Genomic DNA, 27,660 nt, shown 5'->3' on the forward strand with positions numbered 1-27,660 from the left:
AAAGACTGGCTTCTATGAATTCATTCAGTCCATTCTTTTATTCATTCTTTCAATGCTAACTGAAGGCAAGGCCTTGTGCTATTTCCCTCTCTTAATAATATAGTTGCTTCTTGCCTTCCTCAGAAACAGACACTAAGATAAGGATTCATGTGCAAGTTATTTATTAAGGACATGTTCCCGGGAGAAACTGGTAAGGGGTAAGCATAACAGGGTAGGAAAAGGGAGGAAGCCAAGTAATGGTGTGATTTCTGGCAAAGGCCCAGTCTCAGCCTGATCCTGAGGGGGAGTTCTGGAGTGCAAATTCCATCTCAGAGTTGTCCCACCTCAAGCCAAAGGAGTTGAGCTTTAATATTCTCTCACCCACTAGTCACGGACTATGGGATGCCCCAGGGTGACGTAAACTCCCAGGCACTTCCTGCTCTTTGTGAGTACAGGGAAACTGCTTGAGAACCCCAAGGGAAGTTCGCTGAAGAAGTTCACAGATGTTGGTCATTAGAAGCAAACCACACAGAGGCTAGGGGGTGGGGTAGGCACACAGAACTGGTAAAAGATCTGAGATATTCTGGGCAGAGCACCAACAGCGAGAGTCCACCACACTTTTTGGTTGAAAACGACTTGTTAATCTCTAAAGGCTATTTATGACACTGCTCCTATGTCCAGAGGTCCTGAACAGGATAGAAGCTTGCAGCCCCCAGATGTATTTCCAGCAAGGTGAAGTATGAGCTGATCTTCCAGGACTTTCCACTCCAGCTCATTCCTTTCCTTGCTGACAAATGCTGTATCTGGCGTCTTTGCCCACATTAGACCTATTTCATTCCATATACTGAAAATCTTCCGAAGTGGTCAATCTGCCACAAGCACCACAGGGAATTTCTCAGCAGCTTCAGCATCCCCAGTTGTCATTTAGCCACTTGCTTTAAGGTTGGGTAGATTCCAAAAGCTGCAAACCCACGGAACCATCCATGACTGGGTTACTTTACTTAGCACATTTGTTTTCTTCCCCTGGATTATCACAAATAGGTCTAAGATGCTGATCCCCAGCCACGCAGTTCAATTTTCTGTTTCATCAATCATTTTATGACATCATTTGTTGATTGCCATCTTTTTTTGTGGGGATTAAATCAGTGTGTGTGTGTGTGTGTGTGTGTTTGTGTGTAGCAGTTAGAACAGTACCAGGCATATATAAGCCCTATATCAATGTTTGCTATTATCACAGGGTACAGAACTTCTCTCAGGTTGCATGATCAGGTCTTTGTCCTCAAAACTGTTCTTCCTGCCAAAGGACTTGCAGCAATTTTTCTGACCTATTTCAATTTTTAAAAATTGATTCTCTCTTGCCTTCCTTTCTGCTAATTCTCACTAGCACTTTCTTCTCCCACTTCCTCTGAGGTTATCATACAAGATGGGGTTAATGGCAAAACTCCTCAGCACCGAGCAGAAATAGAGTAAATATTAGGTAGACTAAAAAACAAGGATTGGGGGAAAGACAGAAACAAAAAGAGCTCCCAGAACCTCTTAACATATTTTGGTGGTGAGGAGAGAACCAGAGGGCTTTACTCCGGAGTATGGTTTTGTTTGTATCTATGAAAGTGCACAAGTTGAAATTCCATAAATAGAGGAGCTTCTGTACCACTTTCTATTGCTAATATTTTCTTTTCTTCTGATGTCTGTTCCCAGCATTTCAGTTCATGGTGAGCGCTTAATAAATGCCTGAGGACTGATGTTAGAAAGTGTTACAGGAGCACAAAGCATTATAGCAGGAACATAAAGCATTTTAGAAAAATCGAGGTAAATACCAAAGGCGAAAAATCATCATTCAATTAATTTGTAAAAACCTGAAAAAGAAAGCATGTTGCACTTCGACATTATTTTGTTTTGTTTGTTCTAAAAGAACAAACAAGGGGAGATGTTTGTCTCAGATTTGGTATAGGAGTTGGTAAGAATGGTTTTTACATTTCCAAACAGTTGAAAGAAAAATCAAAAGAAGAATAATATTTCGTGACATGTGCAAATGATATGAAATTCAAATTTCAGCAGCCATAAATAAAGTCTTATTGGAGCACAGTCGCACCCATTCATGTACATATTTGTCTATGGCTGCTTTCTACGGCCTAACATATCTGGTCTTTTACAGAAAATGTTTGCTGACCACTGATTTAGAAAACTAAAATAGCACCTTATCTCATTTGATTTTTTTTTCTACTTTTGGTTTTTATCTTCTCCCTCCTGGAGTTTTACAAGTCCAAAGAAAAAATATATCTTCCATATATTTGTTTCTATTAACATCTCAATTATGTTGTTTCATTTATAGCCTTGAGGCAGACAGACAACTTGCCGAAGATAAACCAACCTGTTTAGGTCAAGCAGACTTCCAAATGGGTTCTGCTGCTTCACGTATCTGAGCTTTTAAAGACAAATTTATGTTATTTCTAGAAGTCTCAGGTAAATGTATGTGAAATTCATTTGGTCTGTAGAAGGCACTTCCACCCCCATTTCTTCTAGAACAATCTAAATCATAAACATAAATCATTATTGTGTTTGTATTTACTATTCTCAAATCATTTGTCAAAGTATTTCCCTCTCAATGATTGATTGGTGTTTTCTAATTCTCAGTGAAAGAAAAGCTTTCCTTGTGCCCTCACCTTGCAAGTGTAATCCTGCTTTCAGACACATGCTGTTGCTTGGTATCCCTCACTCCAAACCTGAACTGGGTTTGTACCCATCTGCACTGGATTCAATTACACACCACACCACGCCATGTGCTCTGAGACCAGAAAAGCAGAAGATTCTAAAACATCCACGTCTATATTTGGCCCTTTGAGTCCGACAATTCTGTCTTGTCTTAAAAACTCTGGGCCACTCAGAGGAAGTGAACTCAAATTGTTATTTATCTTTACGGCATAAATTTTTCAACAGGCTGTCACTTCTAGATCATGCCATACTGTATAGACAAATATATGTGTATATAAAACTTTCAGATTAGTCAAGATTCTGGAAGGTATTCAGAAATCCAATGCATTTTCTACAACTAGCACAATGCATATAACATCCTTTTCACATTCTGAACATTCCAAAATGCAGCCATCCACTTTCTTGGCTTCTTGCCAGGGGAGATGCTCTTTGAAATTCTAGGTAACACATTGAATGTAAGTCCTTTATTTTCAAGGGGAAAATTCCCTCCAACTGTAACGCCCCTCTTCCCCCATCACATCCATCATCTCCCGCCCCCCACCCCTTCCATTTCTCCTTTGCCTGTATAACTCCCACTAGCCTCTCTGGATTTCCTGGACCTTACAGACCCACCCTACCACCCTCCAATAGGAGACTCTGCTACCCTTCTGGTCATACCTCTGTTAGGGTGTCATCTTGTCTGTTTCCTCCTGAAACACTGTTCTCCTTAAAAACAGGGGCTGTCATAGTCATCTTTTACCCCTAGAGCCTGGTCCCGTGCCTACTATAGAGAAACGTGGAGAAATATTAGTTGAACGCTGTTATTAAATACGATTCCAGGAGATGAGAACAATCAGCATTTGGTGGTTACAGCACCAGCAAGCCTAGAAAGAACCTGGACTGGAATCAATTACAATGGCAGTGATTGCTGCCTGTAGTAACCTGGTGATTTATCCAACAGAATGGTTTCCTTGGGCTCAGTCTTGAATCCCATGCCTGGATATTGAATGTTGCAGATGGCTCACAATTATCATCAGGACACTGTGATGTAGTATTGAAAAGCAAAATCTTGGGCAGGCCCCGCGGCTTAGCGGTTAAGTGTGCGCGCTCCGCTGCTGGAGGCCCGGGTTCGGATCCCGGGCGCGCACCGACACACCATTTTTCCGGCCATGCTGAGGCCGCGTCCCACATACAGCAACTAAAAGGATGTGCAACTATGACATACAACTATCTACTGGGGCTTTGGGGGAAAAAAGGAGGAGGACTGGCAATAGATGTTATCTCAGAGCTGGTCTTCCTCTACAAAAAAAGAGGAGGATTAGCATGGGTGTTAGCTTAGGGCTGATCTTCCTCACACACACAAAAAAGGAAAATCTTTTAAAATCATAATTCTTGCCCTTAGGAAAGAATAAACCACTTTTCCAGAAAAAGGAAAGTCCACAGGGATACTATCCAATCTCAGGGCTGCCATTTTAGGTTATAGAATAAATATATTCAGGGGCCTCCCACAAGGGAATTCAGCATGACCAAGAGGTAAATGTGACTCACACAACAGGGGAGCTATCCAAGGGCACAGCAGTCTGCACAGGGTTGAGGAAGCAGGGCTCTCTACATTGGTTTCTCATGAAACAAACAGAATTCACTTGAAATCCTGTGAAAAAAACTGAGCTTTGATAACTATGAGGCCGATATTTGCACATTCACCCCTATTCAATTCTGTTATAAGACACTGAGACCTAACCCCTTGATGGTTCAACAGTGAGGGGCCACCAAGGGGCAGAATAATTTCCCTCTCCTAAGACGAGGCTCTCTAAGTGCTTTGGCCCACAAAGTAAGAAGCCCACTCAACTTCTGACCACAAGAACTTGGCAATGGCACTCTTGTTCCAACGCCCCCAGTCCCCCAACTCCACTCTCCTCCTGGGACTGATAAGAAGAAACAGGAAGAAACAGAAAAGTTATTTCCCTAATGAGGAGTCCCCCCAGAAGCAGCAGTAACCCAAACACTGGGGCCCAAGCAGCTGGGGGGCTGTCACTTCACCTTCTACTGCCAGATCTTAATTTCCACAAAAATGTGAGTCATGCAATTTCTGTGGTTTTTGCCAAACTGATACTTGGATCTTTTTTTTTTTTTTCAAAAAATTGTCCTTCCAGGTACTAAACCAGACCTGGGATGTTGCATCAAGATAATCTAAATCTTCTGAGATTCTTATAAACAGTGAGCTCCAGGTCCTGCTCATAATCTGCCAGTTGTTTTTCCTTTCCTTTGGAGGGTGGTGAGTTAAAAAAATCTCACGAATGTCTACACATATGTATTCAAATATATATATATACACACACACACACGCATACATTTGTAGTCTCAATTCTCAGAAAGATACATAAAAATGACGTTATATCTTTAAATTAAAGATTTCAGATAATTATGAAATATGAAAAGTACACCTTATGTATGTGTCAGAACTTTTGGATTGAATATCTAGATTTATTTACATTTATTCAATTATTTAAATCTAGTTTATAATACTACCTTTTTTAAAGTATGGTCATCAATTAATGCTCGGGTTATTACATCCCTTTTATTAATTCTTAGCATTTAATATTTTTCTTTCTTTCATAACTCCCCACTTGCATCCATGAGTGGGAACAAATTTAACTCAATGTATCAGCCTCAAATTTGAGTGATTCTTTAAAAAGATCTAGCTATTTCTTCTGACCTTCTCCTTTGAAACCTGACTCAATTTCTGGCTTTAGAGGAATAATACTTTAATCCTTTTTAAAATCTAAAATTGATGTTTTGGAAAAGTGCACACATCTTAACCAGCCTCCCACACAAGACTGGGTAGCTAGCCAAAATTCAAGAGTGCAATTGAGGCAGACAACACACAGCACAGAAACAGCTCCCTCAGTCTCCAGCGCCTCTTTACAACTTCACAAATTTGAGACTAAAAGAAATTTAAAAACACACAAACAAACAAAAAACGCTCCTTCCAAACTGCCTTTTTAGGATCCATAAATTCCACATTCAGCTGACCTTGCAGCCTTCACTTTCTCCTTTGGCCAGAAAGCCCAGGGGCACAGGGTCTGCTCAGTGGGTTAATCCACTGCAGCTTAGATACAACCTTCTTATCCTCACTGTGGGCTTCTTAGAGCTGAGACCACCTAAATAGCCACACTGTCAGGGTGGATGTAGTCTATCACAAAAAACTGGGAACAGAAAATGTATTCCATTTCTTACCAAGACTAGAATGCAAACAGGGGGTCAGGACTGTTGTGTAGCCTAGTATGGTTGTCTTATGAGGAACACATCATCATAGGCAACATTTTAATAGAAAACTGGCTGACAGCAGCACTCCTAGGTTTCCATCACTAAAGAGATGCATGTTCTTTTTCCTTTTGGGGAGGGGGGTGTTCCTTATTGAAATATAATATACAAGCCGAACAGTACTGAATCCGTAAGTGCACAACTCAGTGCATTTTGTCAAAGTGAACACCCCTGTATAATGACTACCTAGAATAAGAAAAACCCCCTCCCAATCTTTACCCCCTAAAAGCAACCGCTATCCTGATTACCAACACCATAGATTTGTTTGCTTGTTTCTGAACTTTAGATCAATACAATCCTACAGTGGACAGTCATTTTTTTATCTGGATTCTTTCATCACTATTGCATGTTATACCATGTAGTGGTACTTCATATTCATTGTTGAGAAGTATTCCATTATATGACTAAAACATGATTGTTTTCCTTTTCTACTGTTGAGAGACATTTTACCAGCTTGGGGTCATTAATGAATAGTGCCCATATGAACATTTTAGTACATGACTTTTGGTGAACATAGGTAGACATTTCTGTTGGGTATACACCTGGGAGTAGAACTGCTCAATTATAGGGAGTACCTATGTTCTGCTTTAGTAGATACTGCCCAACAGTTTTCCAAAGTATTTGTACCAACCTACACTGCCACAAACAATATATGAGAATTCCAGTTGTCCCATATTAATGCAATGCTTAGTATTGTCATTTCTCTCTCTCTTTCTTAATTATAGCTGCTCTGATGGGCAAGTAGTGGTAGTGTGCTGTGGTTTTAATTAACATTTCCCTGGAGACTAATAAGTTGGAGCACTTTTCGTATGTATATTGGCCTTTGGATAGTCCTTTCTCAAAGTGTCTGCTCAGTCTTTTGTCCATTTTTTCCAATGAGTTATCTGTCTAGAATGAGGTTGGCAACATTTTCATGTAAAGGGCCAGATGGAAAGTATTTTTGGCTTTGCAGGCCATACAGGCTCTGTTACAACTACTCAATTCTGCTGTGATAATGCAAAAGCAGTCACAGACCATACATAAATGAGTGGGCATGGCTGAATCGCAATGAAACTTTACTTACCAAAACAGTCAGTGGGCTGAACCTAGCCCACAGGCCATGGTTTTTACCTCTGGTTTAGAAGATCTATGTGGTTTTGATTTTCAAATATTAGCAAAAGTTGAGTTGTATGCCAGAGTATGCTAATTGTCTATCCAATATCCATTCTTCTATCATTTCTTGGTACCATAACACTGGAGGAGGTGTCATAATACCCGGCTGAAAAAGTTAAAGATATCAGAGACTGAGTGTTGGGTGGAGACCTTCTAGGAAATTATTAAATGGATCTTAAACTACACTTAAAAGAACTAGGAAAAGAAGAACAAACAAAACCCAAAGTCAGTAGAAGAAGGGAAATAATAAAAATCAGAGCAGAAATAAATGAAATAGAGACTAAAAAAAAAAAAACAATAGAAAAGATCAATGAAACTAAGAGCTGGTTCTTTGAGAAGATAAACAAAATTGACAAATCCTTAGCTAGACTCACTAAGAAAAAAAGAGAGAAGACTCAGATAAATAAAATCAGAAATGAAAGGGGAGAAATTACAATGGATACCACAGAAACACAAAGGATTATAAGAGAATACTATGAAAACCATATGCCAACAAATTGGATAACCTAGAAGAAACAGATAAATTCTTAGAAGCATACAACCTCCCAAAACTGAATCAAGAAGAAATAGAGAATCTGAATAGACCAATCATAAGTAAAGAGATTGAAACAGTAATCAAAAACCTCCCCAAAAACAAAAATCCAGGACCAGATGGCTTCTCTGGTGAAGTCTACCAAACATTCAAAGAATATTTAATACCTATCCTTCCCTAACTATTCTGAAATATTGAAGAGTATAGGACGCTTCCTAACTCATTCTACAAGGCCAACATTACCCTAATACCAAAACCAGACACGGACAACACAAAAAAGGAAAATTACAGGTTAATATTGCTGGTGAACATAGATGCAAAAATCCTCAACAAAATATTAGCAAATCGAATACAACAATACATTAAAAGGATCATACACCATGATCAAGTGGGGTCTATTCCACAGGTTCAGGGATGGTTCAACATTGGCAAATCAATCAATGTGATACACCACCTCGTTAACAAAATGAGGAATAAAAATCACATGATCATCACAATAGATGCAGAGAAAGCATTTGACAAGATCCAACATCCATTTATGATAAAAACCTCAATAAAATGGGCATAGAAGGAAAGTACCTCAACATAATAAAGGCCCTATATGACAAACCCACAGGCAAAATCATACTTAATGGTGAAAACCTGAAAGTTATTCCTCTGAGAACAGGAATAAGACAAGGGTCCCCACTCTCACCACTCTTATTCAACATAGCACTGGAAGTTTTAGCTAGAGCAATTAGGCAAGAAAAAGAAATAAAAGGTATCCAAATTGGAAAGGAAGAAGTAAAACTCTCACTGTTGACAGATGACATGATTCTATATATAGAAAACCCTAAAGAATCCACCAGAAAACTATTAGAAATAAGCAACAACCACATCAAAGTTGCCAGGTACAAAATCAACATACAAAAACCAGTTGCATTTCTGTATACTAACAATGAACTGGCAGAAAGAGAAGTCAAGAATACAATCCCATTTATAAATGCAACAAAAAGTATAAAATACCTAGGAATAAATTTAACCAAGAAGGTGAAAGATTATACACTGAAAACTATAAGACATTATTGAAAGAAATTGAAGAAGATATAATGAAATGGAAAGATATTCTGTGCTCATGGATTGGAAGAAGAAACATGGCTAAAATGTCCGTATTACTTAAAGTAATCTACAGATTCAATACAATCCCAATCAGAGTCACAATGACATTCTTCATGGAAATAGAACAAAGAATCCTAAAATTTATAAGGAACAATACAAGACCTTGAATAGCCAAAGCAATCCTGAGAAAAAAGAACAAAGCTGGAGGCATCAGAATCCCTGACTTCAAAATGTACTACAAAGCTATAGTAATCAAAACGAAATGGTACTGGCAGAAAAACAGACATACAGATCCATGGAGCAGCACTGAAAGCCCAGAAATAAAACCACACATCTATGGACAGCTAATCTTTGACAAGGGAGCCAAGAACATACAATGGAGAAAGGAAAGTCTCTTCAATAAATGGTGTTGGGAAAACTGGACAGCCACATGCAAAAGAATGAAGGTAGACCATTATCTTACTCCATACACAAAAATTAACTCAAAATAGATTAAAGACTTGAAGGTAAGATCTGAAACCATAAAACTCCTAGAAGAAAATATAGGCAGTATACTCTTCAACATGGGCCTTGGCAGTATCTTTTCGAATACCATGTCTACTCAGGCAAGGGAAACAAAAGAAAAAATAAACAAATGGGACTACATCAGACTAAAAAGCTTCTGCAAGGCAAAGGAAACCATCAACAAAATGAAAATACAACCCACTAACTGGGAGAAAATATTTTCAAATCATGTATCTGATAAGGGGTTTATTTCCAAAATATATAAAGAACTCATACAACTCAACCACAAAAAAACAAACAACCTGATCAAAAAATGGGCAGAGGATATAAACAGACATTTTTCCAAAGAAGATATACAGATGGCCAACAGGCACATGAAAAGATGTTCAACATCACTAATTATTAGGGAAATGCAAATCAAAACTACAATGAGATATCACCTCACACCTGTCAGAATTGATATAATTAACAAGACAAGAAATAACAAGTGTTAGAGAGGATATGGAGAAAACAGAACTCTCATACACTGCTGGTGGGAGTGCAAACTGCTGCAGCCACTATGGAAAACAGCATGGAGATTTCTCAAAAAACTAAAAATAGAAATACCATATGATCCAGCTATCCCACTACTGAGTATTTATCCAAAGAACAAGAGATCAACAATTCAAAGAGATTTATGCATTCCTGTGTTCATTGCAGCATTATTCACAATAGCCAAGACATGGAAGCAACCCAAGTGCCTATCAACGGATGAGTGGATAAAGAAGATGTGGTGTATATATACAATGGCATACTAGTAAGCCATAAAAAAAGACAAAATCATGTCATTTGTGACAACATGGATGGACCTGGAGGGTATTATGTTAAGCGAAATAAGCCAGACAGAGAAAGACAAACACTGTATGATTTCACTCATATGTGGATGATAAACAAACATACAGATAAGGAAAACAGATTACTGGTTACTAGAGGGGAAGCGGGTAAGGGTACGGCGAAAGGGGTAAAGGGGCACATATGTATGGTGACAGATAAAAATTAGACTATTGGCCGTGAACATGATACAGTCTATACAGAGACTGAAATATAGTGATGTACACCTGAAATGTACACAATGATATAAGCCAATATGAACTCAATAAAATAATTAAATAAAAATAAAATAAAATATATACAAAGCCAAAAAAAAAAAGCCGTCTCAGCAAGGATGACCCTTTGACCTCCCCTTCCTCATTCTTTCTGTCTGAGACGTGTGCATGATGGCCTGATATATAGTAGCCATCTTGTGACCATGAGACAGCCTAGACTATGAAAGCTGGCACTAAGAATGGCAAAACAGGTAGAATGTGAGACACTTATGACATTGTTGAACTGCTATGCTAGCCCAATCCTTTCATTTGTTTTATATGTGAGAAAAATTGCCTTCTACCTTGTTTAAGACACTCTTATTTCAGTTTTACAGGCAGCCAAGTGTAATCATTAATGGATAAAGGAAAACTCTCATCCTGTTTTATTATATTTTTATTCCTCCTAACTCCTTACCGAATTTTAGCCTTAAGTTTTATTGTTTAGCTATATCATCCATCATCACTGAGCACTTAGTACATGCTCTTTTATCTTTTTGTGCTTTCTCTCTCTCTGTTTCTGTCCTGTTTCCTTCCTTTGGTCATACACTTTTCGATGGAGAAGAAACATCCCATATTTCTCTGCATCCACAGTACTTAAAAGTAAGTTCATCATGTGTAGCCAGTGCTACAAAAAATAGTGCTTTGTGATGATAATGTTGATGTTAAAGATGCTGAAGAATATCCTTCTTTAGGCAAAATGATAGCTATTTTAGGTCAGAAAGACAGTTAAAGAAAGGCAACTTTGGGGTCTGTAGGCAAAAGGCAGAGCTGGGCAGCCTCTTAATAGACATACCGTTCTATGATACTAATACTCTAAATTTAGGCAACTCAAAATTACACTCTTGGGTGTTGTTTAGTCTTCTGGCACACTAATATGAGAATGATTTCTTATACTTCGAGTGCATTTAAGCTGAGGTTCATGTGATCGTAGAATGCTCTCTTACAAGGCAGGGTAGAGGGGCCCACAATTACTGGTTACTGTCCCTTGCAGTTGTGTAGAGCCAAACTCACACTCTCCTAAAACACCGTATCCTAAGACAGTATTCTATATAATTTGAAAGTATGAAATATACTTTCCAAAGCATGATCCAATTCAATGATTTTAAAACAGCCACTTCCGTCATATTCTTCATAGTCGATGTCTGTTAGTTTACAAGGGCTGATTATTTTGGGCTAAAGACCATTTTTGGAGTTGATTGTTTCAATGGAAGGCTACTAAACTGAGAACCACAGGAAAATACAACATTTCCCAACTTGTATTTTACATCCAAGATGGAAAAGCAACAAGACCCAGGAAATACTTGAAAAATCTACTGAAATCCAATTGAAGATAAAGACACAACCTTCATCAAAGTGTTAGAGACAACATCCATTACAATTTTATGCCAGATGTACCAGGGAGAAAACATCACAACACGAAGGTAAAGAGATTGGGACAAGGAATTGTTAGTTGGTGAATCCATCTGGTCTCCTTTTTCTTCTTTCAGGGATCCACAATTTTGGCCCTCCAGACCTAGAGGGTTTTATCTGAGTTAACGGGAAGATAAAGGCTCTAGGAGGCTGACAGAAGAAGAAAAGTATGGGGAAGAAGGGAAACTGTATGTCCAACATCTCAAATAGATTCCATGAATTTGTATCACTTTAAAAATCAAATCTCAGCTGGTACTGAGCTGCAGATAACCAAATTAATGCTGACCTTTTGAATGGAGTGGCCTCACCTAATTATCTTGCCCTCATTATGGGCCGAAAATCTTGTCTTCATATTTTCAAGTGGGAGGCTGATTCTGATTACAGATTAGAGTGCCTATTACTACCTGGAGATTTTTTGCGTGCTTTTTAAAGTAAAGGTACATGCCAGGAACCACACAATCCAAACGTCCACTCAAGGCTTTAACAAGCAGTCTGTTCTACATGTGACAGGATTTATTGAGGGAGAAAAAAAATTATTTTCCTTATTCTTAAGACCAAAGGAATGATTGCTTTTAAAACCACCTCTGATTTCTTTAATTCTCTTCTATTGTAGCCTTGTCTTTTCCCAACTCTTTCTCTTCTGTCTGAAGTATTGCAAAGCACTTTTCCAAGCAGGAAGCCTAATCCCAGTCATAGTGTAATTGTAAAAGCCAATATAAAAGCCATTATAAACTCAGTAGCTACTCCTTCTTACTTAGAATTTTAAACTCTGTTTCTGTTGGGAGAAGAACATTCTTTTAAAACCACTGTTCTTTTCCCTATGGTCTGAGCTTACTTTACTTATTTGGTCAAAAACTGAAGTTGTTAGGAGTTAAGGCTCAAGACTTGAGTATGCAGTCCATATGGGCATGAAATGGTTAAACTTCCAGGCTCCTAAAACAGGACAGGAAGGAGTCAAAGGCCTCTGCAGAGGAAAAAAGCCTTTTGAGATTCTAGGAGCCCTTGAAACTCTGCCCCATACTCCAAAGCCAAAAAGCCCACATTGCAAGGGGGCTGGGTAATTTTCACCCCTATTGGGACACTCTTTAGGGTGGTGCTACTTAATAATTACAACCAGGCAACAGACAAAAACCTGATTGTCCTAGACAAATCTAGATGTGTAGACACCCTACACGCGTAGCAAAGCTGGGGTCAAATGTGCAGAGAGAAGCCCAGAGTGGTGTGGGGATGTAGCCAATGCTTTTTAAAACATCAGCTAAATGATACCAAATCCAGGGCTGTGCAATATCAAATTAGAGCAGTGGTATTCAACTAGGGTGATTCTGCCTCCCAGGAGACATTGGGTAATGTTTGGAGACATTTTGTTTGTCACAGTCAGGAGAGGGTAGGGTGGGAGAGTTGGAGGGGTGCTACTGACATCTAGTGGGTGGAGGCCAGGGATGCTCCTAAACATTCTACATTGCCAGGACAGCCCCCACAACAAAGGATGATCCGGCCCCAAATATCAAGAGTGCTGAGGCTAAGAAACCCTGAATTAGAGCAAGCAGAAGCTACGGCAATACCTAGGATAGGTCATACCCATTCCAAAGCACACTGGATTTAGAATTTAAGAACACATGCACTACCTGCTATGCTTAATGAATGGTGCGGAAGGGAGATCCAGTCACAAGTTGGGCAGACTTAACTTTCCATCACATCACATTCAGGGTTCACCAGTTGCTTCATGCAGAGGGATTAAAAGTTCGTGTTAGACTCTTGTTACCGTATACAGTCGTCCCTCGGTATACTCGGTTCCTCATCTGAGGATTCAGCCAACAGCAGATGAAAAGGCCTACGATGGCTGCATCTGTACTGAGCATGTAGAGACTTTTTCTCTTGTCATTATTCTGTAAACAATACAGTATAACAACTATTTACATAGTATTTACATTGTATTAGGTATTATAAGTAATCTAGAGATGATTTAAAGTATACGGAAAGACGTACATAGGTTATATGCAATCATTACACCATTTTATGTAAGGGACTTGAGCATCCCTTATATAAAATTTTGGTATCCATGGGGGTCTTGGAACCAATCCTCTGTGGATACGGAGGGATGACTGTATGTTCAAGCAACATTTCTAAATAAATTGTAAATCTAATTTATTCCATCCAGAGGTTAATCATTCTTAATGAATTCTTTATGTTTTTGCTCTACAATCTGGAATAAAATAATCCCTTCAGATATTATTCCCTGAAGTTGTCCCAACTGACCACTCTGACAAGAATTTCTGTGACCAGAGTGAGAAAAGCAGATCATGCTTTCTGGGATCTCCTTTCAGAATGAGGCCTAAATAAGGTCCATTCCATCTGGGTGTGTTCCATGTGAAAAATTCAGTAATTATGCTTTAAAAAAAAAAAAGGTAACCAGAGATGCTATTTGGTACCCATTTTCCAATGGGAATAGGACCAACATGGATGTAAGGAGTTTTTTTTTTCTCCTTAATTGCTTTTCACTTCTTCTTTTGATGTCCTCCTCAGATAAATTCTCCATGTGACTCACACTGAAAAGAAAAAATTAAGAAATTTTCTTTCAGCCAGAAGAGTCTTTGGCAGAAAGTTGACATTCCATTCCTTCCCTGTCCTATCAACGTACACACATTTAACTCCAAAGAATGACTGATCAAAACAGCCCCTCTGGGCTCTGATTGAAACATCAAACCACCTCAGAGAGTGGCAACCTTAGGAGCAAATACTGAATAAGCTCTAGTAGTAAGTATTTAAATACTTTAAGGGGACAATGAAACCACATAACTCTGATTGACACTTTAACGAATATTTATTTGTGAAGAAGTATCCTCCCACTTCTGTCTGTCTTCTAAATCACAAGAGCAACATTGATTCTTGACATCTTATCAGAGATATTTTTGGTCAAGCCATATTTTACTATTAAAAAAAGGTGCTTATTAATGAAGAGTCTCTAAAACCTCGGAACAGATTTGCAGTCCAATGTTAATTTTCCTAGAAGACTGAGTTTCCATGAGGAAATATTTTAGAACACAGGCATCAGTACAGTGAACGCTATCATACAGTTTCACTTGTGTCAATGGATGACATGATTGAAGAGAAATGACACTGCAGTGTCAGACACTCGCATTTCTTCAAGACCAGGAAGGACATGCTTGAGTGTTCAAGGAACCAAGTTAAGACGATAAACCTGATGATTGTCTATATCAGTCTATCATGACCTATTAGGTTTCCATAAACACATCTGTAGTTAGAACCTTCCATGTGTCACCATCATTTATAAGTTATTTCAATTCTATGGAGTCATAACAAACTATGGTATAAATGTTAAAAAAAAGCCAAAATTGAAAAGTCAAACCAATTAAAACACGAACTTCAGGAGACTTTCCCACAAAATTACACGACGTACCAGAGTCTTTTATTAGTTTATACCAGGAGCCAGCAAACTACAGCCCGTGGGCCAAATCCATCCCATTGCTTGTTTTTGTAAATAAAGTTTTATTGGAACATAGCCAAAATTCATTCATGTATTGTCTATGTCTGCTTTTGGCCTACAAAGGTAAGGGCAAGTAGTTGTGACAGAGACCTTCTGGCCTGCAAAGCCGAAAATATTTACTCTCTAGTCCTTTATAGAAGTAGTTTGCCAGCCTCGGCCTTAGATCCTTGGCCTCTTCTAAGTAGACACTTTTACAGAGAGGTATTTGCGTATATAATTAATAATCTTCAAAAAAGAATGTTATCTATAGATTTAGCAACAAACTACGCAAACAATCACAAGTCAAGAATACATAGTTCTAGCAAGAAAGGTGTTTTTAAAGGATGCTGACTCCTCAAAGCATTAGCTTAAAGCAATGCAATTTGCATAAATAATTTCTGACGGACATAAGGAGTTTGGCTGATATGTACATTTCCCAATGCAAGGGTGAGAGTTTTTGATTTGTTGTGGTGGGTGTTTTCAAATAATGGAGATAGAATATAGCTGTGCTAAAACACTCCAAGGTCAACGTGAGATAGCCCTTATGTTAAGGAAATTGGCAATAACCAAGATAGACTTCCAGAAGAAAGGAGTACAAGAGAAGTGAACACATATTTCTTCACTCTTATGCCTTCCATCTCAATTGCAATGGCTTTCGCTTCCAAGCAAATCCACTCTTTCTCATGCATCAACCCTAATTGCACTACTTTGCAATCGTAAACTTAAATATTCCAGTCTTTAAGCACTACCTCCCATCCTTCCCCTTCTCTTGATTTTCTTCCATATAATTAGCCCCCTCTCAACCTTGCTTATCTATCCTGGATTTTCAGGGTTGGCTGCAGAAATTCTTCTTTCCCTTCCTTTGTCTTCTTGATGTGATTCAGCAAAGTCCACTCCTGATCAACTTGACTACATCCCCTCCCTCAAATTGGATATTAAGTACATTGGGAAAAAATTGCACAAATGTGCAGACTGTATTATGCTAAGTGAGATAAGTCAGACAAAGACAAATACCATTTGACCTCACTTATATGTGGAATCTAAAATAAAAGTCATAGAAAAAGAGAATAGATTGGTGGTTGCCAGAGGCAGGGATGGGAGGTGGGTTAAATGGGTGAAGGGAGTCAAAAGGTAAAAACTTCCAGTTATAAAATAAAGAAGTCATAGGGATGTAATTTGCAGCATGGTGACTATAATTAATAATACTGTACTGTATATTTGAAAGTTGCTAAGAGAGTAAATCTTAAAACTTGTAATTACGTGTGGTGACAGGCGTTGCCTAGACTTATTGTAGTGATCATTTCGCAATATATACAAATATCGAATCACTATGTTGTACACCTGAAACTAATATAATGTTGTATGTCAATTACACGTCAATTAAAAAAATGCGCAGATTGGACACCAATCCACTGTTCTTATCTCAGAGGGGCCCAGAGCACTACCTGGCCATCAGTTCCTCATGTTCCCCCCTTCTCTAGTCCCTTCAGCTTTTAGCCTACAGTTCACTCCCCTTCTCAAGCCCTTATTCAAACTTGCACCACTTGAAGTTACCCCTTCTCTCACTGAGAAACTACAGCTATTACTGTGAACTCTTCCTCCTTCCCTTAAAATATACATATACTGATGTTTGGGTCTGATATAATTTGTCTGGGGCCCAGCCTGGGCATCAGCATTCTTAAAGGCTTCCCAGGTGACACAATTAGGTTTGGGAATCACTGACCTAGACTTTAATTCCTCCAAAATGAACATGTTCATCCTAGCCCTCTCCTGAGCTCCAGGTGATCTACCAAAAGGCACCCTGGACACCCCCGAATGGACATTCCACAGGCTTCTTGAATTTACCATGTGAAATATCAAACATTATCCACACTCCTCTCCCACCATAAAGTGTCTGTTTCACTGAAAAGCCTGTTTTACTCAATTTTCAAAGCCAGGAGCCAGTGACGCCTCCAGAATTTTATACACAGCACTTTGGTTTGTGGTGGGAGGCTGGGAGCAAGCTGTTTTCACTTGGTTTCTATGCTTATCTGGAGTGGTTGGGACCAGGATGCTTGTGAAAATTCTGAGAAGCCAGACCTTCCTCTAGCCTTTTCTTGCCACTGCCAATCGAGATGCTACCTCCTCCAACCCAACAAGGCACAAGGCCAGTTGGCCCTACATCAGAGATCTCCCTTGAACCCATTACCTCCTTTATTTTATCACCACCAATAAATAGTCTCTTCCTTGGTCTCTCTGGCTTCAGCCTCTCTCCCTCACCTTCCCAGATCCCAATCCGTACATGCCCCTCTCTACTTGCAGAATTGTCTTTCTAAAATTCCAGATAGATTAGTCACATCCCATTAGCAATGGGATACAAACATCTGGGCAGTCCTTGTGCATTGCTTGTGAGTTCTTGGAAGATACCACACTATTCTGTTTCCATGCCTGCATCCCATTCTCACAAGGCTTTTATGGCTGAGCTCTAAAGTCACACCTCTTCCGTGAAGCCTCCTCTGACACCCACAGGCCAATGCACCTCTCCCTCCTTGGGCTACCTCTGCCCCTGTACGTGCCTTCTCTTGGATTAAAATTCATCATTTATTTTCTGCATATGCCTTCCTCCCATGACTGAGTTCTCCTGAAAGCAGGGGTCACATCTTCCTGATTTCTAGAACTGCATCCTTGAGCCCAGGGCCTTGCACACTACAGGAGATGTGCTAATAAAGCCTTAGTGAATTGATACAACCAAGCCCAAGGATTCAGAAGGATTCCAGGATGATCTGTATCTGACTGACATCAGTGACCACAAACGCTTTGGGCAGATATGTGAGTAGATGCTCATGGATTGACACGTCTGGAAAGTCCTGGCTTGGAATAAATGACAGGCTGTAAACTTCCACAGTACTGCTGGGAAGCACGTGAAGACACTTACACAGGTGTGATATTATTTCCCTGTGACAGGTGAGGTATTCACCCTGACAGCAATGGCTGATGAGTGAGCACATTCCAGAGCTGTGTGCACTCACAGTTGTCATCAGAACGGTCCCCAGATAAGGCAGTTTGTTCTTCTTCCTTTAAGGAGGGTTTTCCAGAATAATAATAAGTAGACCAACATATAGTTAATATTTGCACAGAGCTTGATAAGTGATTTACACTTGAAAACTCCTTTCTAGAGCAAAGAACAAGTTTGTGTGTGTGTGTATGTGTGTGTGTGTGTGTGTGTTCTCTTTTGCTATGTCCTGTGTGTTTGATCCCAGGCTGATGAGAAGGGTGATGAGAAAAATTGCCTGGAAAACAGCTCGATGCTCTTGCAGCCGTTTCAACATATGGTGTTCAAACAAAGTACAACAAACGTGTCATTTCCATGTGCTCTGCTACCTACGTGAAATTCTAAACAAGTAATACAGTGTGAGGCAAAAGGAAATTTATTTCTGGAATTGAGCACCTGAGCCTCTCAGGCTTCTGAGTCATACGAGCTTTGAGATGAATCCTTGACTGTGAGGCTCTCACGAGGCTGCCGTTAGTAACCCACGTTCTTCCAAGGTGGAGCATCTCTGACAATCCCCTGAGAAGTCACAGAAAACTCACCCTGAAGAAATCCGTCTCATGTCATCAGATTCATACACTGACCCTGTTCTTACTTCCTGAATGCTAGCCATTCCAAAACCATGAAATTCTTGTTCTAAATCAGGGTTTCTCAGCCTTGGCACTATGGGTGTTTACGGTCAGACAGCTCTATGTGGTGGAAGCCTGTCCTGTGCATTGCAGGATGTTTAACAGCATCCCTGGCTTCTACCCACTAGATGCCATTAGCAGCCCCCCCCCCGAAGTTGTGACAACTAAAAATGTCTCTAGACATTGCTAAATGTCTCTGGGGGGGGCGGGTGTGAGCAAAATCGCCCATCCTCCAGTTGAGAACCACGGGTCCAAATGATGGCATCTTGCTGGGGAATCATCAAGGGAGCTGTTAGTATAGACCCCAGGTGAGAGACTCAAACATGCCCACTCACGGATCCAGCTGTGAAGCATAGCTCAACCAGCAATAATTAGCCCCCTTGCACCCTGCATGCATCAAAAGTTTCCTAAAGCCAGTGTCACGTGGAGCCTCCGGAAAGAGTTATTAACAATAGTTGCCTCTTCCAAAAGTTCATTCCGATACCTTTAGTAGTTACAGGAATATAATTTAGCTGTTAAATGCAGGGACAAACACCAAGATATCGCCTTTATTTCTTTCTCAATTTTTTTTTCATAATTACTGAAAGAGAAAATGTTATCACTATGGCCTATGCTGGAACCAAAAAGCAGGAGAACCACTTGTAGCAAGACAGCCAAGGTGCATCTATTTCCTGTAACCCTCTGAGTTCCCAGTGTAGACTCCCAGTGCCATCTGACTGGATTTTCTACGTGCTTTAACAGAGGAATCACTACACTCACGCATTATAATTCAAGAAATAAAATCTCAGTTATAAGCGATGATGAGCTTTCAAATATGTGGTTCCTCTAGCTGAAAAGGGCCTTTATATTTGGAGAATATTCCAAGGGGAAACGCCAACCCTGGAGGCTCTTTGGAGACACCTGTCTTCACTTCCGAATGAAGGCAGAATCTGGGAACACAAGTAAATATCCTGAAGAGCAAACTTCTGGTGACTCACAACCTCACTAGTTTGTACTCTCAGCTCTGTTTTTCTTGGTACCTCTGTCCACCGTGCCTTCTGCACCCTGCACAGGTGTCACCTTCCTGATTCCCCAGGCTAAGATGACGCCCATTCTCCATGACCCCACAGCTCCTGTTCATAATTTGCCCCGTTGTGGCAACATTCTTTTACATGTCTGAATTCACTGCTAGACCTGAAACTCCTTGAAGGTAGAGACAATGTCTTCCTTGGTGTTTTATAAGGGTTTACTAAATGTCTGCTGAATTGAGAGGACCCTTTTATGTTTGACACTTAAGAAAAGATGAAAATCGAAGGATAACAAAAGAAACTCATACCAGAATTTAGAAAAACAAAAAAAAAGGCACAATTATGAACCAACATCACCTCAGACTTCTGGCAGGAGATTTAGGGTTAGTACAGAAGAAATCTGGAATTCTAAATTTTCCATTGATGGGTTTAGAGTGCCTACACCATTCATTGGTTCATCCATTCATTCAAGGGATATCTGCTGAATGTCTACTGTGTGCTAGGCACCAGGCAGGTGAGAATAATAATGTTTTATGCTTTCGTAAGATTTTATAGTGTATGTAACAGTTTCATCCACATAATCTAACCAGAGGAATATCCAGAAACTCATTGTGTGGCTGTGTTTCCTAAGATCATACAAAGTGAGAGATTCACCTCTCCTGACTGATGCTATGCTTACTGTTCTTTTTACGACCATTTCCATTCAGAATAACACCTCTAAAGAACTTCATGCTTCTCAGTAAGCAAATAATTAAAATCTCCCAACCTTTAAAATTTTAACTTTCAATTCACATAAGAACCATGCTAGTTAATCAGAGTTTCACTCTAAGAAGATTTGTCATAGAAACAGGCATTTGTACATAAGAATCTCTCTCTGTGGCAAAGTCCCCTGGGGTTTGTCCAAAGGCAGGAATCTCACATAGTTATTAAGATAAATAGCAAAGGGAAGCCAAGTAGAAGCTAAATGAATTCTACAATTTTTCTTAGCCTTGCAAAGTTGTTAAAGCCAAGTTTTCCAAAACTACTCCTTACTAGTATACTATGAAAGGTTGACCTAGAGACACCTTTACATGGGCATTTATAAAAGCCCCTATTCAAAACAAGGTAATGCTAGTGTGGGTTTTGAAAATCCGGAAATAATTACATACATTTGAGTCACTCAGAACTCAGAAACAGGCAAGCTACAATTTCATTTGGCATGCATTAAATTTATTTGCTGCTGTTGGGGCTGGCCACATGGCTTAGCGGTTAAGTGCGCGTGCTCTGCTACTGGCGGCCTGGGTTCGAATACCGGGCGCGCACCGACGCACCGCTTGTCCGGCCATGCTGAGGCCGCGTCCCACATACAGCAACTAGAAGGATGTGCAACTATGCTGTACAACTATCTACTGGGGCTTTGGGGAGAAAAAGGGGGAAAAAAGAAAGGAGGAGGATTGGTAATAGATATTAGCTCAGGGCCGGTCTTCCTCAGCAAAAAGAGGAAGATTGGCATGGATGTTAGCTCAGGGCTGATCTTCCTACAAAAAAAAAAAAATTATTTACTTCAATTTTATGTGGAATAGGATACTTTTTTTTTTTTTTTTTTACAAATTTTTAAAAATGTTCTTAGATATTTCCCTCCCCAGTAGGCTAAAGATCTTCTGGCTTGTCTAGCTTCAGTATGTGCCTGCCCCGGCTTCCAAGGGAGACTCAGTCTCAGAAAAGTGGTTCTTGGACTTTTGAGCACTTGAAAGTGGCACGGAACTGATTATAGTGCTTCAGAGTGGTAGATGGGATGGGAAAAAAGACACTAAGTGGTATTTCTGGGTATTGAATATTTGGTTGTTTCCAAGAAGTTCAAGTAAATTACTTGAGTTATTTTAAAATTACTTCTGGTTGTACCAAAAGTATTCTTTTGACTCTTCCAAAACTAAGCCTCAGATGAGTTACATGGCATATCCCCAGCCCTCTGAAGGTATATTATTGCTCAGCAAGGCTCATAAAAGCCTGTCAATCCACATTTTTGCTTCAGTATATTCAAATGAAGAGTAAGGAAAATAGCATGTAAAACATACATGTCACCTCTCGTTTTTGGTAATTATACCATTTTACTATGCTTTCATAATATATCTTCCTGAGCTATCGCCCGTGGTTTTGCACCTCAGGAGTAGTTCAGTGTCTTTCCTTGGCTTTGTCTCATGCTGTCCCAGACACCAGAAAAAGGGTCAGTCTTAGAGGCGAGCTGTTTCTTGAAGGCTCATTTCTGAAATGAGTGGGCTCTCATGGAACCTTACAAGATGAAGCTCCTTTTTGATAAAATCACACTTGTGAAACTTAAGCTTTAAAATACTTTCTTTGAAGAATTCAGAGTACAGAAAGAGAGAAAGGATGCCTAATTTGCAGCCACTGAAGTAAAACTAAGGGTATCTTTTTTAAAGAAAGTAACTGCTTGAATAAGAGGGATTCATTGTTTCTTAAGGAGAGTTTCCAACAATCTGGCATTTGAATTCACTGGAGCATTTCCTATAGTGAGTTTCCATATGGGGCTGCACTGGCAAGGATCAAGGAGTGTGGTTTTCAGGTCTTGGAGTTGATTAGGCTTATGCTGTGTTCCGTTTACTGATCATACAGCTGGTCCAGCACTGCCTTATGTGAGTCACAGCTGCAAGTCCTGCTTACAAATTCTCAATTTCCACTTCCATGTGAAACAGATGGTTCGACTGGGGAACTTAAGAAGTCCTTGGTCCACACTGGGCACTTCAGAAAGCATTTGGCATGGGAGGAACTTCATGACACAGGCCACATACTATGCAAAATATTTGTTATTCAGTACATACACCTCAATCCACTTTGGCCTCATGATTGGAATTACTGAAGACTATGGACCAATATTGTACTACATTGGAATAGAAGCTATTTGGCTTTATAACCAAAACACATTTTTTCAAGCACAACTTGGGGAGATGCCAGATCTTTATTATAAACATGGAAACCAACACTTAATCTTTCATGAGTTTTCCTGGACCCCATTTCCTTATTATTCAATGGGCAGATTCTAATATATCTACTTGACACTGGAGAGGAAACATATTCTCCAAGGCAGTGGAAGAAATTCCTTTATTTACCAAATGGAAATTCCTCCATTTGCGTTCCAGGCCTCTTTGGAAAATAACCACAGGAAGAAATGGGATATACTCTTAGAGAATCCAAACGCTAAAGTACTTTTGCAGATTCTGCAGAGTGAAGACAAAAGAAGAAATTGTGACCTTCCACTTGGAATAATGGTTAGGATGATATAAACATGGCTAGACTTGCTGGTGACATCTTTGTCAGTCTCTAAAGCATTGTGAGAGGTAGAACAGTTAGTGATATCAGTTCCGACCACTTGCGAGGTGACCAGATGAAACTGTAGCAGCCTGATCTTGCCATGGTTGTGTAAAAGCAGCCAAGGACTTCATTCCCTCAGTAGCATTGGTACAAAACTGAAACCTTAAAGTTTATAAACATAGCAATGATATTAAAGGTTGCAAACTGGACAAGAAGAAAAGAAGTTTGTAAGTCCCTCTGGTCAATAAATCAAGACTTGGCCAATTCATAATACTTCGATATTCACAGGGTAACTGCAATTATTTTCCTCTTTTTCATCTACTTCTCTCTGATTGTAATTTCTATCTCATTTTCATGGTGAGTGATTTCAGGAGGCATCATATTGTGTTGAAATGAGAGGACAGGAGACTAGATTCTTCCACTTCAGGCACTTGGTACCTATGGCAGGTCACTTAAAATCTTTGGATCTATTTCCTCATTTCTAAGATGGGGACAATAATATTTGCTCTGGGAGAATAAGATGGCATAATACATGTGAAAGTATTTGAAAATTCTAGCCTGTTGTCATAATCTGCAGATGATATAACTGCCTGCATAGGTAACTCAAGAGAATCTACAGATAAATTATTAGAATTAACAGAGGGGTTCAGCAAGGTGGCTGCAATAATTTCACTACACAAAAACAAATTGCACTTTGATCAATTTTCAGCCAGCACTTACAAACTGTAATATTGAAAACTGCACCGTTTATAATTGCAAAATAATATATAATGTACTCAGGAAAAAACTATCAAATATGCAAGACTTTTATGTAGAAAATTATACATTTTTAATTATTGAAAGTAACTAAAGAAGTCTAAAGTAAGTGGAGAGAAATCCCACATTCATAAATATGAAGACAAAATATCAGTGAAGACGTCAGTTTTCCCAAATTTTTTTATAGATTTGATACAATTCCAATCAGAATCCCAACTGACTATGTTTTATGGAAGTTGATAAGAAAAGGCTCAATAATGACCAATATTTTCTTTAAGGAAAAAAAACAGGTAGAGAGACCTGCCCTACCAAATATCTTTAAGAGAATGTGGCAAGGGTGACAGAATAGACAAAGAAAACTTTGAAACAGAACAGAGTTTAGGTACAGACTCACATATTTGTGAAATTTTGATATATGACAGACCTGGCATCTTGGAATAAAGAACTTCAATTACTCAATTTGGCCAGTGGCAGGGGTTAGGGGTGGGGCAAGCCCACCGATGTCTCCTAGGACCCAGCAGAAGATGACCATTCTTTGCATATCACAGAACATGAGAGCACTCCTTTAAAATGGGAACAACATAAAACTTTGTTACAAAAATCAATCCTGGTAATTTTCTAATATGTTCAACATAATTCACAAAAAGGAATAATTATGATGTTCACTAATTAGTGACTCTATTATATCCAAAAATAGAAAAGGTGTCTTGCCTTGAAAAAATGAAATACATAATGAGTATTCAATAGGCAATATATTGTTACATGTTCATAGATTTTCCCCAATATTATTATTTTTTCTTGTTGTTATCCTTAAAAGGGGCTAGTACAACTTAGAGGAACACAATGCTTAGCTCTAAGGCTCAATCAAACATAGAGAATGAAATAGAGATTAAGTACTATCAGGTTAATACTGCTATCAATAGAGAAAAGCACAGCATGTGGTAGGCACAGTTAGAACCCTGTCCATATCCCCTAGATCCACCTTAGAGATCCTCAAGAACTTTGAAAGGTCTGAGATTTTACCCTACTTGCAAGCTAACAAGTCTTTCTGCCACAGTTTCATGAGTGCTGGCAGAAGACATGAGTATCTGAGTCAGAGACAAAGAATAGTTGATTACTCACAGCAATAGTAGTAGCCAGAATATCAGCATTTGCTCCAGTTCTTCTGAGGCCCAATTCCCACAAGGTGACCTAAAGAGAATCAGCTGACACCTGCACACATAATGGATTGCATTACAGGAAACGAACTCTGAACTTAGGGAACTTAAATTTTTGTAATGGGCAGTAAGCCTGCCTAAACTTTGTCCCAGAGGGAGACATTATCTTTATTGTACTGGACAGCAAGCAAACCTGCCCTTCCCTCTAGAGGAAGACATGACTTCTATTTCTCAAGAATGTTCACTATAAAAATTTGTTTGAAAAGATATTCCAAAGCAAAGGTATCTTGCCCCTGCTCACAAGATGTATGAAATGTGAGAGACACATAGACACATAGAGATTAATCTTTCAACAGAGGTCACCTGCAGACAGTTCCCTACATTCAGATGGCTTCCTGTGTCTGCCTCAGGACAATCTCTGGCCATGGCCGTATGCTGGATCAGCTGCACAGGCAGACTGGAAGTGCAGAGGGGCTGAGGGCCCAGGAAAGATTCCAGATGATAACATAATACCTCTGCTCCATCACCCCACACTGAGACATTCCTGAGGTGTGTTCTACACAGTCTTTCAGCAGAATTGAGTCCCAGGTTCCCATAGCAGTAATCAGCTCATTAACACATTATTTATTGGCTTTCCTCATTTCCCTGTATCACCTCGCTACCTCCTCACTGTGCTCCTGGGATCACCTCCCAAATAAACTACCTGTACTCAATTCCTGGTCTCAGAGTCTGGTTTTGGAAAACCCATACCAAGACAGAAAGAGCAAAGAAATAAACACATGCTGAATTTTCAGTGTCCATAACTGACATCTTTACTTTGCGATGTGCAGGCAGGGCCTCAAAAACGAAAAGAAGTCATACTTTAAACATCTTGGTATGAAAACAAATTCTTTCCTCTAATAGGATGGTTCCTGATTCACAGAGTTGCCATGATGACTCGAATCTTGATTCTCCTGAGGTCCCAGTTGTAGTAAAGCAAGATAATCCTAAGCTTGACGGAGTCCAACCTTCTGCAATGGATTTGTTGAAGACTTTGGCAAGGCTGCAGGCCAGGGAATGAGTTCATCCTTCAGAAATATGCCTCTGCTTCTTGCCACTTCAGTATTTTGAAATGTGGCAGTGCAGGGATAAGTAACTGGCTTGGCATAAGCCAGTGTATCTAAAACCCAATTGTATAAACATACAAATTGCTTGTGGGTTCCTAGAGCTGGGCAATAATGCCTGGCTCATCACGTCTGCCCTAGGGCTCCTCCATATAGCACACTATGGCTAAAACAGTACTTTTGGAGTTGTACCAACTAAATTGTGTATCTTTTGGCAAGCGGCTACGTCTCTCTAGTATTTGCTTTCATCTATTAAATGGAGGTGATAACATCTACATCTCATGGTTTTGTTGTGAGGATTATATGCAATAATATATATAAAGCTCATATCACAGGTGCCCATTTATTTCATCCAGTAATTATTTATTGAGTGTTGTTTATGTCGTAGGCATTGTTCTAGGAGGCTGGGATACATCAGCAAACAAAATAGACAAAGATTCCTGTCTTAGTGGAGCTTATATTCTAGCAAGGAAAGATAGACAATGAATAGGAAATATAATACACAAGTAAATTATTTAGGATGTTAGATAGTGGTAAATTCTAGGGAAAAATTAAAAGTACAGCAGAGTAGGGGAAGCATCAGGAGGAGGGAGTGGGGTAGGGCAGCATACCGTATCAGATAAGGTGATCAGGGTTCTCAATGAGAGGTTGAGATTAGAGAAAATACTAGGAGAGGAGGAAATTGAGGCATTGATATTTGGAGAAAGAGTGCTCTAGGCAGAGGCATAAATATACTTCAATGTACATTAAATTTCTTCCACTAGCCATCTTTATAGTGGCTTAATTGAATTAAACAATATTGACAATAACAATAAAAGAAACATGGTAAACATTTACTTAGTACTCATTGTGTGCCAAGTACTATTTAGGCTTCTCATATATTAACTAAATTGATTCTCATAGCAATGCTTTGATATAGGTAGTATCTTTGAGAGAGGTACTATCCTATTTTAAGATAATAAAACTGAGGCAGAGAGAAATTAGTAAATTGTTCAAGGTCACACAGCAAGTAAGCGGAGGAGGGAAGAATCAAACAAAGCATTCTGACTCAAGTAGTGTGCACTCAACCACGACACCATACTGCCTTCCTTTCATTAAAAGCATAGTTAAAGCAGTGCTGGACAGGTTGCCTGGGGTGGGAAGTGAGTGTGTGGAGAGAGGTCTGGACTGCAAAGGGGCATGAGGAGACTTTTGGGGGTAATGAAAATGTTTTGTTATTCTTTTGTGGTGATCATTTCACAACAATCATCAAAATTTATTGAACTGTATGCTTGAAATGGGTACAGTTTATTAGACATAAATTATTCCTCAATAAAATTGGCTTTAAAAAAGGGTGCAGGAAAAATTAGTTTTGCATATCTTGAAGTCACCAATTC

Source organism: Diceros bicornis, chromosome X (genome assembly GCF_020826845.1).
Source record: "Diceros bicornis minor isolate mBicDic1 chromosome X, mDicBic1.mat.cur, whole genome shotgun sequence".
Classification (NCBI taxonomy): domain Eukaryota; kingdom Metazoa; phylum Chordata; class Mammalia; order Perissodactyla; family Rhinocerotidae; genus Diceros; species Diceros bicornis.